The following is a 15,188-nucleotide window of genomic DNA, read 5'->3' as shown; positions in this document are numbered from 1 at the left end:
CAATCCAGGTTAGCATGATAAAACTTCATAACATATGAACTCAAACATAAATTATGATAACCATAACAATAACTAACTAACATGTTCACCTCATAATATCATAAGTGTTTGTCATTCATGTAGAATAATCACATATGTACAATCAATCAAGATTAGCATGACACCATATCACAAATATGTTGACTCATACCTGAATATCACAACCATAACCATTTGCATAGGTCAAACCAGGTTAACACAATACATATAACATCAAGATCTCAATGAAATAACCCTAATCATCAAGTTAATAACATATAACAACAAGTTAACCTTCACATACTCATCAACAACATATAACCTAATCATCAAGTTATCTAACATAACACACCAATATTAATGCATACAACCACATGTTACCATCATTCTTGATTACTCAACTCATGTGCATATAACTACACTAATCAATTAACCTCCATCATGAATGTAACCCTAACATCAAAATACATGTACATAAACCTAATTTAGATAACCCTAATGCATATAATAATCCTTAACTTACGTACCTGCATGCCAAACATATCATACCTATATGATGATCTTCTCTTATCCCAAATTCCAATGTCGCTGCCTCATTATAATGATCTACATGTCTTGCTCTATCTCAACCAACATATTAGTATCATAACATCCAATAGCACTATGATGACCTTATTTTCATACAATTACTTCACAAGGCATATTTGACCTACTACACATGCGTAATCATAACCAAGACCATACATGCATAACAACTACATATAGACATATAACACATGAGTGAAAAGCCATATACACACCATTCTAGCTAGAGCCCAGTCATCAATGCATGACCTTATAAACTACACAGATCATCACCTCATGCATGAAAACAACCATTACTCCATTGTACACATTTCCGCATGCAACCAACAATATGTAAAAGTAATGCCAAATCAACTACACCTACGCATAAACGCATGTAGTCGAACATAAGCGATCAAATCTTGTAATCAACATACAAGATTGATACACGTAATCCAAATATTCAAGAATGTGACCTAACATACAATGATGTCAGTAGGAAAAATAAAATCAACATGTAAGCGACATATAATCCATACAAGGTTAGTCACATACTCATGACAATGCATTCCACAAAATCAAATTCTTCATGATAACCATACTACAGCCTTAATCTATCATCAAGCAAATGCAACAAGTATGTAAGTGTAAGAGACACACATGCAACTGACATGCATGAATGACCCACACACATTCAACCCATTCAGTCCAAGAGTTGAACCATGCTCTGATGCCACTCTGTAACACCCTCCTCCGACATCTACACAAGCAACCGACCATCGAGGGAAAACATGCAATGAGAGGCCACTATGATAAGATTCAACCTCCTTGGTGACTTTAAGGAAATGGAATCAACGAAACATCACCTACAGTCATCCAACATCATCCAAATAACCTTTAGGAGACAAATAAGCCACTTAGACTACCTATCCTTGGGTCCCACTGCTGTTTGAGAGACTTAAGGGTAGGGTAACGCTCCCTAGACACTGCCCAGACGAGTTAGTTTCAGGACTAACATTCCCAGACACTACACAGGTGCTTTATAAGGCTTCCCAGACACTGTGCACGCGAGTTATTCTCAACACTAATGCTAGCATTCCGGGATTTGAGCCATCTTTTTCGGCCTAGAGCCCCGGACACTACTCAGAATGGAATGATCAGTTAGATTTAGTAAGGATGCAAGGAAATAATGATGCAAAAGCAATAATATGAACAAGATCATCACCATACCCCTACTAGCCATGACAGGAATTTTTTCAAACATATCATCAACATGTAACCTATAGGTGTAAACAACAGAATTAAGTGTAGGGATGTTATACTTATATGAGAATCACTATGAACCATTGTTCCCTCATGCCATTTGCTGCATTATCCTCCATTAACTCATAAACACACTACCCATTCATATACAAGTAAAAACATGTTGAGAGCCATACATAGCTGTTGTCATGAAATGTGCATATAACCAGCACAATAGGAATAGAAATACAATAAACATATCAACCATGAAATCCATAAATACATCAGTACCTTTACACATGAAAATCAAGGGAATGGATTTATCATTAATCGATAAAATGAACCAATCGGAGATGGGACTACCACGTTCCACTTGACCGTAGAATGGTTGAGCCAAATATCTCTTCAGCCATTCAACCGCGTGCCATATTCCAAGCATGAATGTGGGATCTCATAGAACACATCAATCAAAACTAATCCAAGGCTTCCAGAGGCCATCCACGTCAACCCATCAAACAGTGATTCCACCTCACGGTTGGACATCACCAAAAAACATCATTAGATTTATCTCCATCCAAGCCTTCCAAGGCTTCTAGAGTGTGTGTCCAACCAAGGATTCCAGAACTAGTAACTCAACCCACAACTTATGCAGGGCTTGCAAAGCATTTTTCCAACCAAGGCTTGTAGAACTAGTAACTCAACCCACAACTTATAAAGGGCTTCCAGAGCATTTGACCAACCAAGGCTTCCAAGACTAGTAACTCAAAACAACAAGGGCTTCCAAGACTAGTAACTCAAACCAAGTTGTTACAGCGCTTCCAGAGCATTTGTTCAACCAGGGATTCCAAGACTACTAACTCAACCCAAGACGTTATAGGGCTTCTAGAGCATTTGTTCAACCAAGGTGTCCAAGAGTAATAGTTCAACCCAAGCTAAGGAAACATGAGAACCAATCAAAGCAAAGCAATGAATGTAAACCCAAAATCACCATGGCTATCCAGGAAATGGCAAGGCTAGGCAATCCACTGTCGATCCGAGCAATCTTCCATGCCAATGACAGATCACAAGAAAGAAGCCACATGCATGTTTCATGCATGCCAAAACTAGGGAATAAACCATACATGCAACTCGATACCTACAAGAAATTATGATGTAGTTGTTGATGTCGATGCCCTCTTGCACTTTCCTGCTCTTCCTTTTCCTTCTTGCTCCAAGAATCGAAGTATGCCACAACCTCCAAGAGTGCTCCAAGAAAATTTTAAGTAGCCAAGAGTATGAGAGAGAGAGAGAGAATAATGAGAGAGCTCCAAAATTGAACTAACAAAAGCTTTCCAACTGATCCTCATAATTCTTTTTATGAATGAGGCCTCTATTTTCTTCATTTTCCATTATTTTCCTTCATTTTCCTCCTCACATGAAACCTATGACCTTTCATCTTCTTTTTCTCCTAATTTACATTATTTTAATAAATAAATGTACCAAAATGCCTTTTAATGCCTTAGCCATTGCCTTTGTGAATTTCCTTAGCCATAAGAAATCAAATGAACACTCCCTAGGATGTCTTGCCCAACATTAAGCTTGGAATAAGTGTCCCAGTCATCCGTGGTTATTGTTTTTAATATTTGTTACATGTAATTTTCATAAGGGTTGTTATAGTAAAGCCACATATGGTCCTTGACCACTCACCTCCAAGTTTTTTTTTACAATGTGGTATTCTAGGTTCATTATATGGCTTCATATCATCAAAAACTAATGCAAGATTATAAATTAAATGGCTGGGCCTATAGACATCAATCCATGATAATCATAAAAAAATGTGTCCCATGATACATCTCACATTCCTAGCCATGCAAATTCTTAACTTCTAAATAGTTTTTGTTACAATGCCATGGGCCAATACCATCGCTTATGAATATCACATGCCCAATATGACATGTGTTCATATAACATTTTCTTCATTTACCTAATTTAAGATAAATTAATTAAAAGGGCATAAATAACTTGGATATAAATTTTAACCCTTGACTTTTGAATACTATCATATTCCATGGAGGTTAAATTTAGACCACCAAACTACTAATTAATGATAGTAAGGTTAAAGTTGTGAAATTCTATTCTGAAATAGACACGCAAAATCCATGAGCCACTAAAACCATGAACCAACAAACCCATAATGTTGACTATAACACGATGACTCATTTCCGTGGTCAAACTCAATCTAGCTTTATGGTGATTTGGTGTAGAGAGTTGTCCTACTCAATCAACATTTATAGTCAATAACGTATTATTATTATAGTAGTCTTTAAGTGCTCTTTTTTGGAAAATTTTCCATTTTATTTTCTGATATATTTCGTTTAGAATCTTTAGGGGTTTATTGAAATCACAAGTTTCACAAGTGAAATCTTCACAATATAAGTACCTCATGTGTTTTTAATGGCATTGAATCAACAAAAATCAAGATATTAACACAATTTGTTTTCAAGATTCTTGCAAAAAAAATTGCTGACAAATCCAAAAAGGCGCACTTAAAGATTACTCCATTATTATTATTATAAATTTAAAAAAGAATTAATATATGAGTTAAAAATATATACATTAAAAAAATATGTAACAATATTCTTAACCATGGATATGTCTGAAAAAAGATTAATACTAGAGGGGTAAAGGAGTTGAATCAATATTAAGACTAAATTTGCAATTATTGCCAATTTATAATTTTACTTTTAATTGGAAACAATTTAGGTAAAAAACCAACAACATGTCATGTAAGAAACAATTTAAATCAACAAACATTATACATTCATAGTTTAACATGGAAACCCTTCCAGGAGAAAAACCACAAAATCTTGGTTGTATTAGGATGTAGATCAAAAGCCACTACTCTTATTAGATCGAGTTTCATCAACACCCACTCAGAGAAGAACCAAATACCTTAGATTTGTTTGCTAGCACCAAATCCCCATTTACAGACACCTGGAAAACTTACAAGAAGCACCAACTTCTTAAGAAAGCACCCAACTTTAGGAGGCATTAATTTCCAAGTTGTACATCATGCACTCACTATGATGGAACCACCAACTTCCTATTATGCAAACACCAACTTGTTGTCCGTATGGAACTTGTTGTTTTTGTTCTTACTCTCACTCATTTCTATGCATAGCTCAAAGCAACTCATGACTTGCTATTCTCCTCAATAGCCATCCCTCTACATAACCCATGAAACTTTTATTCTCTCAGTCTTCTTCAACATTCTTATATAAATGGACTTACCCAGGTCATACAATCTACGTATTAGTAGCACTTAGCCATATCTTCTCTATTGGCTCTCACAAAATAACTCTACAACCTCACTCTCAAACAAACTCTCTCACATGATGCCACATTCCACAGCTCTCACACTCTTGTCACCATTGTTTTGTTCACCTATTACACTTGGTTCAATGCATTGACTTATGCATTTTACACTACTTGAGGAATAATCCAACATGGTTCACTATCTCATCTTTCAAGACTCAATGTGACAAACATAATGGGCTTCATTTACTCAACCTCATGATGTAGCTATGGTCTCCATTACCAATCATTACAGTTGTAGAAGAGTATTTCAGTATGGCTCGTGATGCTTGAGATAATTGTATTAGTCAACCTGAGTATGGGTAGCATTTACTCCCTTAATATTTGTGGATGGAGTTCAATATGGTTTACTCTCTTTAATTAAACTCCATTGCAACCTATATTTCTTGAGGTATGCCGCTATTAATTATGTATGACACAACAAGTCCTTCATAGTTCCTCAACAACAAACATGTAGTCACTTATTACTTCCAGAATAGGAAATTATCCATTACTTGTCATGATTAGGCTAAATCAATGAGCATGCAATCCTCACCTATTGAACTACACAATTAGACCCTTTAATTCCATAACTCAATCTGATTCCCATCACTTCATTAAACTCTTTTACTTATTTTTGCTACATTTTCTTTCAAACTGTAGTTTTGGTGCTCAAATATGGGTTTACCAATATTGGTTATGCTCCCAATGTTAACCCCTTTTCACAAAACTACATTAAACATCCTTTGCGTCAAGAGCTTTATAAATCTACCATTCATGTCCTCTGCTCTTTACAAAATTTTCATATGTTGAGAGGTCCACCAAATACACCCTAGCACATATCTTGAGGTTGATCCATTACCTCATTTGAGTCATTAAATCAATCATGCTCTTGTCCATGCTAATATTCCACGCCCTTAATTTTTATCATCTTATGCCTGAGGGGCCAATACAAAGGACTCGTCACATCCTGATTTATCGCACATCCCTCTACAACTAAAATTACTTCACGACATTGATTTCTTATTCGTAGATGGTGTTAGAATAATTCTTGTTCCCCATATCCATCTAATGGGACCTCAAATACACTACACTCTTTCACACTGGCCCAAGTGGCAAACTTCCCGTCTATTGTTGGTGTCATGAAAAGTATTTGTCTACTAGACCATATCAACTAAGGGACCACATTATCCAAAGACTTTCTCAAGACTTTGTTTCCTAGAATTAATGAGTTACCACTATTGCACATGCCCCCAAATGTTGGCTCTATTAGTTGTGGTACTCTACACTATGCCTTCTCTCTTGAGATTTTCCAACTTTTAGGCTTTCTCCACCGTAATGGGAATTTTGATAACATGAGAAAATACAGCCAAGCATTACCCCTAGTATAGACATCAAGTATTTCCACATCAGCTACTAAAGTTACTACTACCACGTGTCGCCTCTGAGTGGTGCCATGTGTCAACTAAATATGGCCCACTTGATTGGCTAAAAGCTCCAAATCATCATGCCATGTGTCACATTCCCAACATCCCACAACATCACTGAAAATCCCCGGTATCACAACAAGATTGTTTCAACTCTCAGGGGCTCCTCATCTTAAATTATCAACCAGGGGTTCATACAAACTTAGAGGTGATAGTGATATGTGAACAATAGGTTAGGTTCTACTCATGCCACCCTCAGTCATGACATCAGATTAAAATTTTCAGAGACCATTCCTTCAGCTTAACTATAGTGAAATCTTCTAATGAGAGCACAATTGTAAATTGATTCTAACTATCAAAGTGAAAATGCCATTCATTCAACTTGTAGATGCTAATTAACATTAAACTAAAGAGAACTGCCTAGTCTAATTGCAGAAGTAGAGCTATTCTATTTTTCTCATTTCATCAAATAAGTGGCCTACTTTCATGTGTCACCGATCTACTTTATATTTTCTTAAAAATCATAAATCTAACTTGTAACATGCTTGTGAAAAAATCACTAACTCTACTTTGTTTTGTAGTGAGAAAAAGACAAGGTTGGAATGGTCTAAGAGATTCTCTCAACCATAAAATCACAAGTTTTGGGTCATTATTCATCCTAAATATGCTAAGGTTGAAGTGGGGAGAAAAACAACTGGAGGTAAATGGTGCTACAGGCTTGCTACAGGTGCTACTACAAGAGGTCCTGGATTGCTAGAGGAGGACATGTATTGCTAAAGGAGGGATTCTGAGAGCATTTTAGGGTAAAGATGTTGTCTTGAGGGAAGGAAGAGATGGATAAAGGTAGTAGGGAGTGAATGAAGGTTGGGGGAACCTCCTATCCAAGCCCAATATGTCTTGTACCCATTTTTATTCTTCTTCATAGTACACCCAGGGTGGATTTCCAAGGCAATGGATGGCTAGGTTTGTGGAGAAGGTTAAGTCATCAGGGGGCCCAATGGAGTTTTGAGGAGTTTCTATGATGGCCGACAAAAATTGCTTGGTATATTCCATCATCCGCACAGTTTTCCTTTTGTTCTGGTGCATTTTGACAACTTTTAGAAAACTGAGTTATTAGTGGCCTTGACTTAATTAATTACGCTTAAGGTGGCATTTCGGAGGGAATATGTGGCATAAAACCTTATTGTAATAGCTTGTTGGAATCAGAATGAGAAGATCTACATGATGGGATGGTTAGATGAGAGTTTCAATGACCTGGGGAGGCATGATGGCCAATTTACCATTTTCCCACATTAAAAATAATATTTTAATTGAAATAAAAGAGGGAAAAGTGCTCCATGATTAAAATAATGATAAAATACAAGGTTCTAGAGGAGTCCATAAAATCTATAAAAGAGGAGGAGGAGACCATTGGAGGAACATCTTGGTTTTGATATTGTTTCTTGTATGTGAGGTTGAGAACCCGGTTCTCTACTCCAACAATAGCACCTAAACAGAAACACTCGAGTGATTCAATGAGAGTGGGGGAACACCCTTCTCTTCCCTTAGTGAATCCATTCAGGGTTGACATGTTGTAGTATATTGTTTTTTCAGTTTGCCTTCGAGGCCGATAGCAGCATTATTGTATCTCTCTCTAAGGTCATTGACCTTTAGCTATATGGATTGTATTTGCATGTAAACCCCAATTCCTGTAATATAATAAAGATGAGAATTTCCTGTTCATTGTGTTATGAGATTACAGTGCTTTATTTTCCTATTTTTACATGGAAATCTTCTGTGAAATGCATGATTAGTTTTATGTGAAGTGCATGTTCCAAATTTTCTGCAATTGGGACATTACAGTGGTATCAGAGCTTTTCTCTTGGCTCACCCTGAGGGTTTATTGCAGTAGATCGAGGATTTATTATGAACGTGCCAAATTCTATTTGTCGGAGAAGTTTTCCTTGGGTGTTAATAGTTCTACAAAATCTCTGTTGAAAAATACTAGACAAAAGCACTTATGCTTGACAGATCTGCTAATTTTGTGGGTTGAAATGCATAATTACTTCAAAAGGTCATGCTAGCTTTTCTACCTGGAAAAGATTGTGAGGATCAGATTTATTTGGTGCCAATATTACTGTGCATTGGGTTATTTTCCTAGGAGAATATATTTTTATTTCCAAGTTCGTGGGGCTAAGATGTGTGTATTTCAAAATTGGACCAAGACCAACGTTGTCTCCCGCTGCCATATAAATTGTAGAATCATTTATTACTACATCCGTGTGTGAGGTTTGTGTTTGTATACTAATCCATTGACGTAACTTGTTATCGGATTAGTGATAAATTGGTGGAGGGGGCCACCGCAAGAGAAAGCATCTCTGGTGGGCCTATCTCCTAAATCACGAAATCCATGAAACATGGTTGTGTGGCAGTGTGATTAACATCAGGTCGAACATAAACCAATTGCAAGGATTGGTCAAAGTTGTGTGTTTGTGGTTGGATCGTTGGTCAACGAGATCAAGTTGAACACGCGTGGAGGTCGAGTGGAGATCGGTGCGGGTGTTTGAGAAATGGTGCATTAGCTCATTGTGATTCGAACATCTGTGGCTCAGTGGTGTGATTAATTCCCAATGCGTTGGTTTTTGTTGTCCGAATGAAACACTGAATAAATTCGTGGTACCCAAAACATGCAGGAATTCGTAACAGTCCAGGAGGGAAATTGCGAATGAATCTACGCTGTTGTAACACCCCTCTCTTGTGTACTACATTATTGTAAACCTAAGCTAAGTTAAAGCTAGGTGTGATATCCTCCCTTGTGTGTAAAATGTTTGTAAACCTAATCTAACGAAAGCTATGTTTGATACCCTCCTTTGTGGGTTAAAATATTCTACATCTAAGTGATATGTCATATTAAAAGCAAATGGATTATTGAATAAATTAATAAAACAAATCACTTGGAGGGCGGAGCACCAAGAGAGAGGAGATGCTTGCCAAAGCCCATGAGGAATAGGACAAAGATGAATCTTTCATGATAAGCTTCTAGATGTGATTCTAGATAAGCTTCAATGGATTGTATATCCATTGGATGGATAGGAGATAAAGATCCATCGGACATAAAAGCTTTGCGAGAGGTAAATGCAAGCTTTTATGTGGAAAAGCGTCATGGCAGATAAAGAGGAGATTTTTTGGATAAGACCCAGGAAAATGGAAAAATCCATAAAGAGGGATGCCGTTAATGGTAACTAAATCATGAAAGATGGTATTAAATACCCAATGCATCGATCAATTGCGGACAGTTGATCCTTGGCAAGATCTTCAGCTCGGGGGGAATCAGAGGTGATTCATGGGTGGGTGGTAGTGCTTCTCCCTCCAAGTGAGGTTTTAGTTGGTGTCAGATGTGTGGAATGTTTAGTATGATGATTCTTGCTCTCTCTCTCTATTATAGTTGCATGTTATTATGTGAATATTTTCTTAAGTTTCTTTGCTATGGGAATGTTGCATAAATTATTTATGCTTATGTGTTAATAGATTTAATGGTATTTTCCTCTATTCTGATGAGATTCATTATCATGGTATGAGTTGTATATTAATCCTTACTTCGTATGAAGTTAAATTTAGCTGATATATGCTGATGGGTGAGTTCTTATCTCTATATTTATTTCCTATAGTTGGAATCGTTAAATCATTCAACTCAAGGGTATAAAAGTTGTGTGGTCGGTGTCTATGGAAATAATTGTATGCATGTAACTTTTTAGTAATAAAATAGTCATTGAATCTAAACTTGGACAGTATTAAAGGTGTTCAAGGAAAATAGAGTGTCCCTAACTTATGAAATATTAATTATAGATTAATACTTTGGTGCATGCAAACAAAAATGGAATAATATTGTTAGTTGTATAATGAGGTAGGATGGGTTATGCCCAGCATGAGCTATAACAATAATCTTATTCATAAACATATTATACACAATAGACCCAAAGAAATATTCTATCACGTGTTGTCAAAGAAATTAATGGTTGCATGTCAAGAGAGTGTGGGATTTTACATCAAGGGTATATGACTCGCTACCTTGATATTTTATTATAGTTATGCAGCTTGGTTCACTAAATTTGTGACAGCTGTGAACTCTTAACTGTAACTAAGACAAAAATTTTAAATTTATGATGTCTAAAGCTTGTTTTTCCTGGGTGGGTTAAAGAGGTTCATTACAAATGATAGCAGAGCCATTGGGTGGGTTAAAGAGGTTCATTACAAATGGTAGCAGAGCCATAGGTTCAAACACTGAGGCCTATGAACTCATCCACCTCCATAGAGTTTTCGTTGATGTTTCTTGAATATAAGTCTGTGTAAGAAAAATAATCCAAAAATGGTTAGAGGGTGAATTTTGTTATTGAACGACCAATAACATGCGAACGTTTCAAAGGGATTTAAAACTAATGGAGTTTTCATGCCTACAACCCTTATAAAATAATGGTTTTACTGATTATGTTGTGGCATATACTTCAACATGCGCATCGAATAATGATATTAATTCGATGTGTTTAGATCGAGGTTACATGCTTAGCTTTGATATTAACCAAAGAAATGTGTAGTGCATAACATTAGTTTCCCCTTGTGGCTCAATGCTTGATTAGTTGGAGTTAAGCTATAAATCTGTCCACTCTTGGGAAATGAGGTTTGTTTAAGAGTAAATCTAAATATATAAAATATGGATCGAGTTGACAAATTGACTAGTCAAACTACTCATCGCAAGCGCGTGATAACGTGCATGAGCTTCACTATTCTCGGCCTGTTATATTTATAACATGGTTGTTGTTGCCCCCCCCATAAGCCAAAGTACTATGTCTTGTACCGAAGTTGAGTCTAGCATCTAGAACCCTGAATTCGAGAATTGCGCTGAACCTCACGACAAGGAACCCAAAATGGCAGAATCGACAGAAATTACTATAATACAGAAGGTTACGTTTACTATGACTATCAAATAATTATGGGTGTTGGCCAACTATAACATAATTACAGTAAAATCGACATTGGATGCATTCAATAATATCCATGCAAGGATTGGTCGACTACTGTGGAAAGACTCATGACGGAAGTTTCACAAACAATTCGGGTTGTTGTAAAATCTGGTCGATTAAATTATTACAAGGAAAAGTCGGTACCGAGCTCCTCCCTTGTGACCTGGCACCTGATGCAAAGGAAATTGCACTGGGAATGCTGCTTTTATCTTCATGCGTTGTAGAGAAGTAGTGATTTCTTTCTACTAGAAGTTTTAGCAAATGGTATCGCCATATTATCATGGGAATCAGCATAATATCGTAGCATGCAATGCTTTATTCCTCATACGTTATTGTTTCCTTTTCGATTTCGGTAGAGGGTTTTCCAGTTGGATGGAATGGAATGATTAAATATGGAAACTCTATCCATAAAAAAAAGTTGGTAAAGAAGAAAGTGTCACGTAGTAATATAGTCTCAGAGGGTGGTTTCCTTTCTTTAAAAACACATGGTGAACTGACATTAGATGGGTACCTGTCCGGTCGCGATATGATCGTTCTCTGCGGATAAAGATGACCATGCATCGTGTCTTATCTATGAGGCATGAATGGATAAGTACAGAAGAAGGGATAATGCTTACCCTTACAGTGAAGAGTGTGATAATAGAGCGCATAAATAAGCGAGCTAGGTTTGGGGACGAGCTATCTCTATTTTTAAGGGTGAGTATATGTGACATGATCTTGTATTGTCTTCTAGAGAAAAAGAAATGAGGACAGCCGGCGAGAAGATGGTCCTAATGGCAGAATGCTGCTTCAGAAATAAACGAAAACGAAGTCAAGGCTATGACACCCTTCGATTTCCTTACCTCCGGTACCTTGCGGAAGGTGATGGGATGTAGCAACTGATGCTCGGAATTTTCTGGTGCGATCTCACACAGTTAGAAAAGGTCATTTGTTTCCAGTTATTGTTGCCGAGTTGAATTCGTAAATTCTGATCCTATAACCTGATTATGGGATAAAAAAATTTACTTTTGTTATTCGGTTGACTATGTTAGGCGGAGTTTTTCGTAAGTATACAGTGCTTATGTCTCTATCAATCACACAATAAGAGAGTATTGTCTATCAATATTTAACAAATTTTGATTGGTGTGGAGTTTGAAACAATGTGAATGCGTGTCATGGTTATCCGTGCCATCTTCTAAGCAATTTTACGTAGTTAACCTCTCATGGACAGTGGGTAGTGGTTTGATTACTTGTCACGGGGGCATGTGGAATAGACAACACATCTGAATGCGTGACATGGTTATCCGTGCCATCTTCTAAGCAATTTTAATTTTTACGTAGTTAACCTCTCATGGACAGTGCGTAGTGGATTGATTACTTGTCACAAGGGCATGTGGAATAGACAACACGTGTGTAATGGAGATTGACCAAAACTGAGATGCGTTTGGTGCTAATATGTAATTTAATTTTATGCATGCATGCATGCTTGTATGGAGTGAGGTCACGTGAGTTCATGCTAACACCATTGTCGATGTAATTCAAGAGTGTTGGTATCTTCATATTTCGGGCTTTGTTTATTCGTAACTAGAATCTATGCAAAACTAGTTTTCTTTTTGGATTGATGCCGGAGCTTCCAAAACCTATTGCCAGCGCCTCAACAAATCCTAAAGGCTGCAGTGTTTAAATTGATCCTCTCGATCCTCTTGATTTTTGAAGCAGGGCTTGTGGTTTTACTGTTGGTATTGATACTACCTTGCGGTGTTAGATATGCTAGATAGATATACTAATATTATGATGAAATATGTTAGTATTGAAATTTGAACACCAACACAAGTAGAACCTTCAAAGATTTAACACATAGCCTATCAAGAAGGTACTTTTCTGTATATCAATTAAATTATGAGTAGATTGTGGAATCCCTTAATCACTGTAAGAATGAAATGCACATGTAGTATGCATATGCTTGATGAAATGGCTACTAGTGGTTAATGTGAATGTTGCTCAATTACTGCATTTAATCTTAGTAAACAATTGGCTTAGCCAGCTGTGAACATTGCTAAAGCACTGAGTTAACACTCTTCACATAATTATAGTTTGTCAGACATTTTACGATGAGACTGTATATATTATTGCGGAATCAATATGTGATGTCCTTAGCCACATTAGGTGTATTTAAATTGTTGATTTTGAAGCATACTTTGTCATGCTAGAGCACGAAATACCTTAGTTATAAGACATGTATATATATTTGAGGATTCACTAAAATTTTGAATTTATATGTATGGATTGTAACTGTTAATGAGGCTTCATTTATAAATATGAACGATGGTCCCTTTGGAATTCAAAACTTGTTGGGCTGACGCAAAGCGTTCAATGATCCGTCTCCCCTCTGGTGGCTGACAGTAGGTGGTACCCTTACGATATTAGTGTAGGTGTAGACGACCTGAGAACTGCCATCGTCCAAAATAGTGATATACTGCGAACTATAATGGATTGGAGCCACCTAGATGGACGCGTTGGCAGTCTGCAAATTTTATAAAGTGGAAGTTTCGCAGATTCTCAATATCATGTTGCTATGCAGGGAGAATAATGGAAGTTTTTCTCTACAACTCAGATATGGAACTTGTGAGCTCCATCCTCATCTCAGCGACGAATATATATATATATATATATATATATATATATATATATATATATATTCCTATATATATTCCTGCTATACGAATGATCCTATATCCATTTCCCTCTCTGTTTCAGTGACTCTGGATGATAGGCCTACGGTTATGATTTCAGAGGAGATCATCGGTATAGATGATGGTGTGGGTGAGGGACCGTTATGCGCAATTTCTCATTAAATTTTTGTTGTTAAAGAACGTAACGTTTGCATTGCAGTCATATTTACATGCATTCTTGATTGGTTCGTGCGTAGCATTTCATGTCCATTATACAGAGATAAGTTTCAGCAGCTATTTCATTTTACACCGTAATGGGAGCAAGCCCCACAACATTTTATTAATTATATCATGATTTCCGCAAGTACACGGCCGTTGTCTTTTTTCAAGCCAATATAGAAAACAAATAGTTTGATAATGAAATCGATGTGTTATATCGATGTTATAGGCTTAGGCTATGACAGAGACGAAGAGATGTGTAGATGAAAGGAAATGTAAGTTACTGTTGTTTGACTATTTATCCACGTAGAGAAAAACAATGTCGGATAAACCACATTCACAAGATCACGTGTTTTATGGATGTAAATTTTGGGAATGGTGCTAAAATTTCCGAGTAATGTTTAAAGCATCATTAAATGGAATAAGAGATTCTTATTGTCAATGAAATTCCTTTTTTTTTGTTTCTTTGTGTGTAAAGTCGATATAAAATTACTTTAATTAGCATAGACATTGAATTATTGTATTCATGATTGAATTATTGTATTCATGACATGACATGTATTGAAATACAAATTTTAAATAACATGGCATGTGTTTTTTTGGCGTATTTTGTAATTTTTCTACTCACATCATATTCCCGATATTCTCTTTGTCACATTGTATTCTTGAGATTCTCTTTCTCAATTTATAGACTACAACCAGGTTTAAATTTCACTATCAAAATGAAACAAAACCAA

The sequence above is a fragment of the Pinus tabuliformis genome, chromosome 3_2 (assembly GCF_031772625.1).
Source record: "Pinus tabuliformis cultivar Carrire ecotype Pingquan chromosome 3_2, CPIR1, whole genome shotgun sequence".
NCBI classification, from domain to species: Eukaryota; Viridiplantae; Streptophyta; class Pinopsida; order Pinales; family Pinaceae; genus Pinus; species Pinus tabuliformis.
This window is presented reverse-complemented; position numbering follows the sequence as displayed.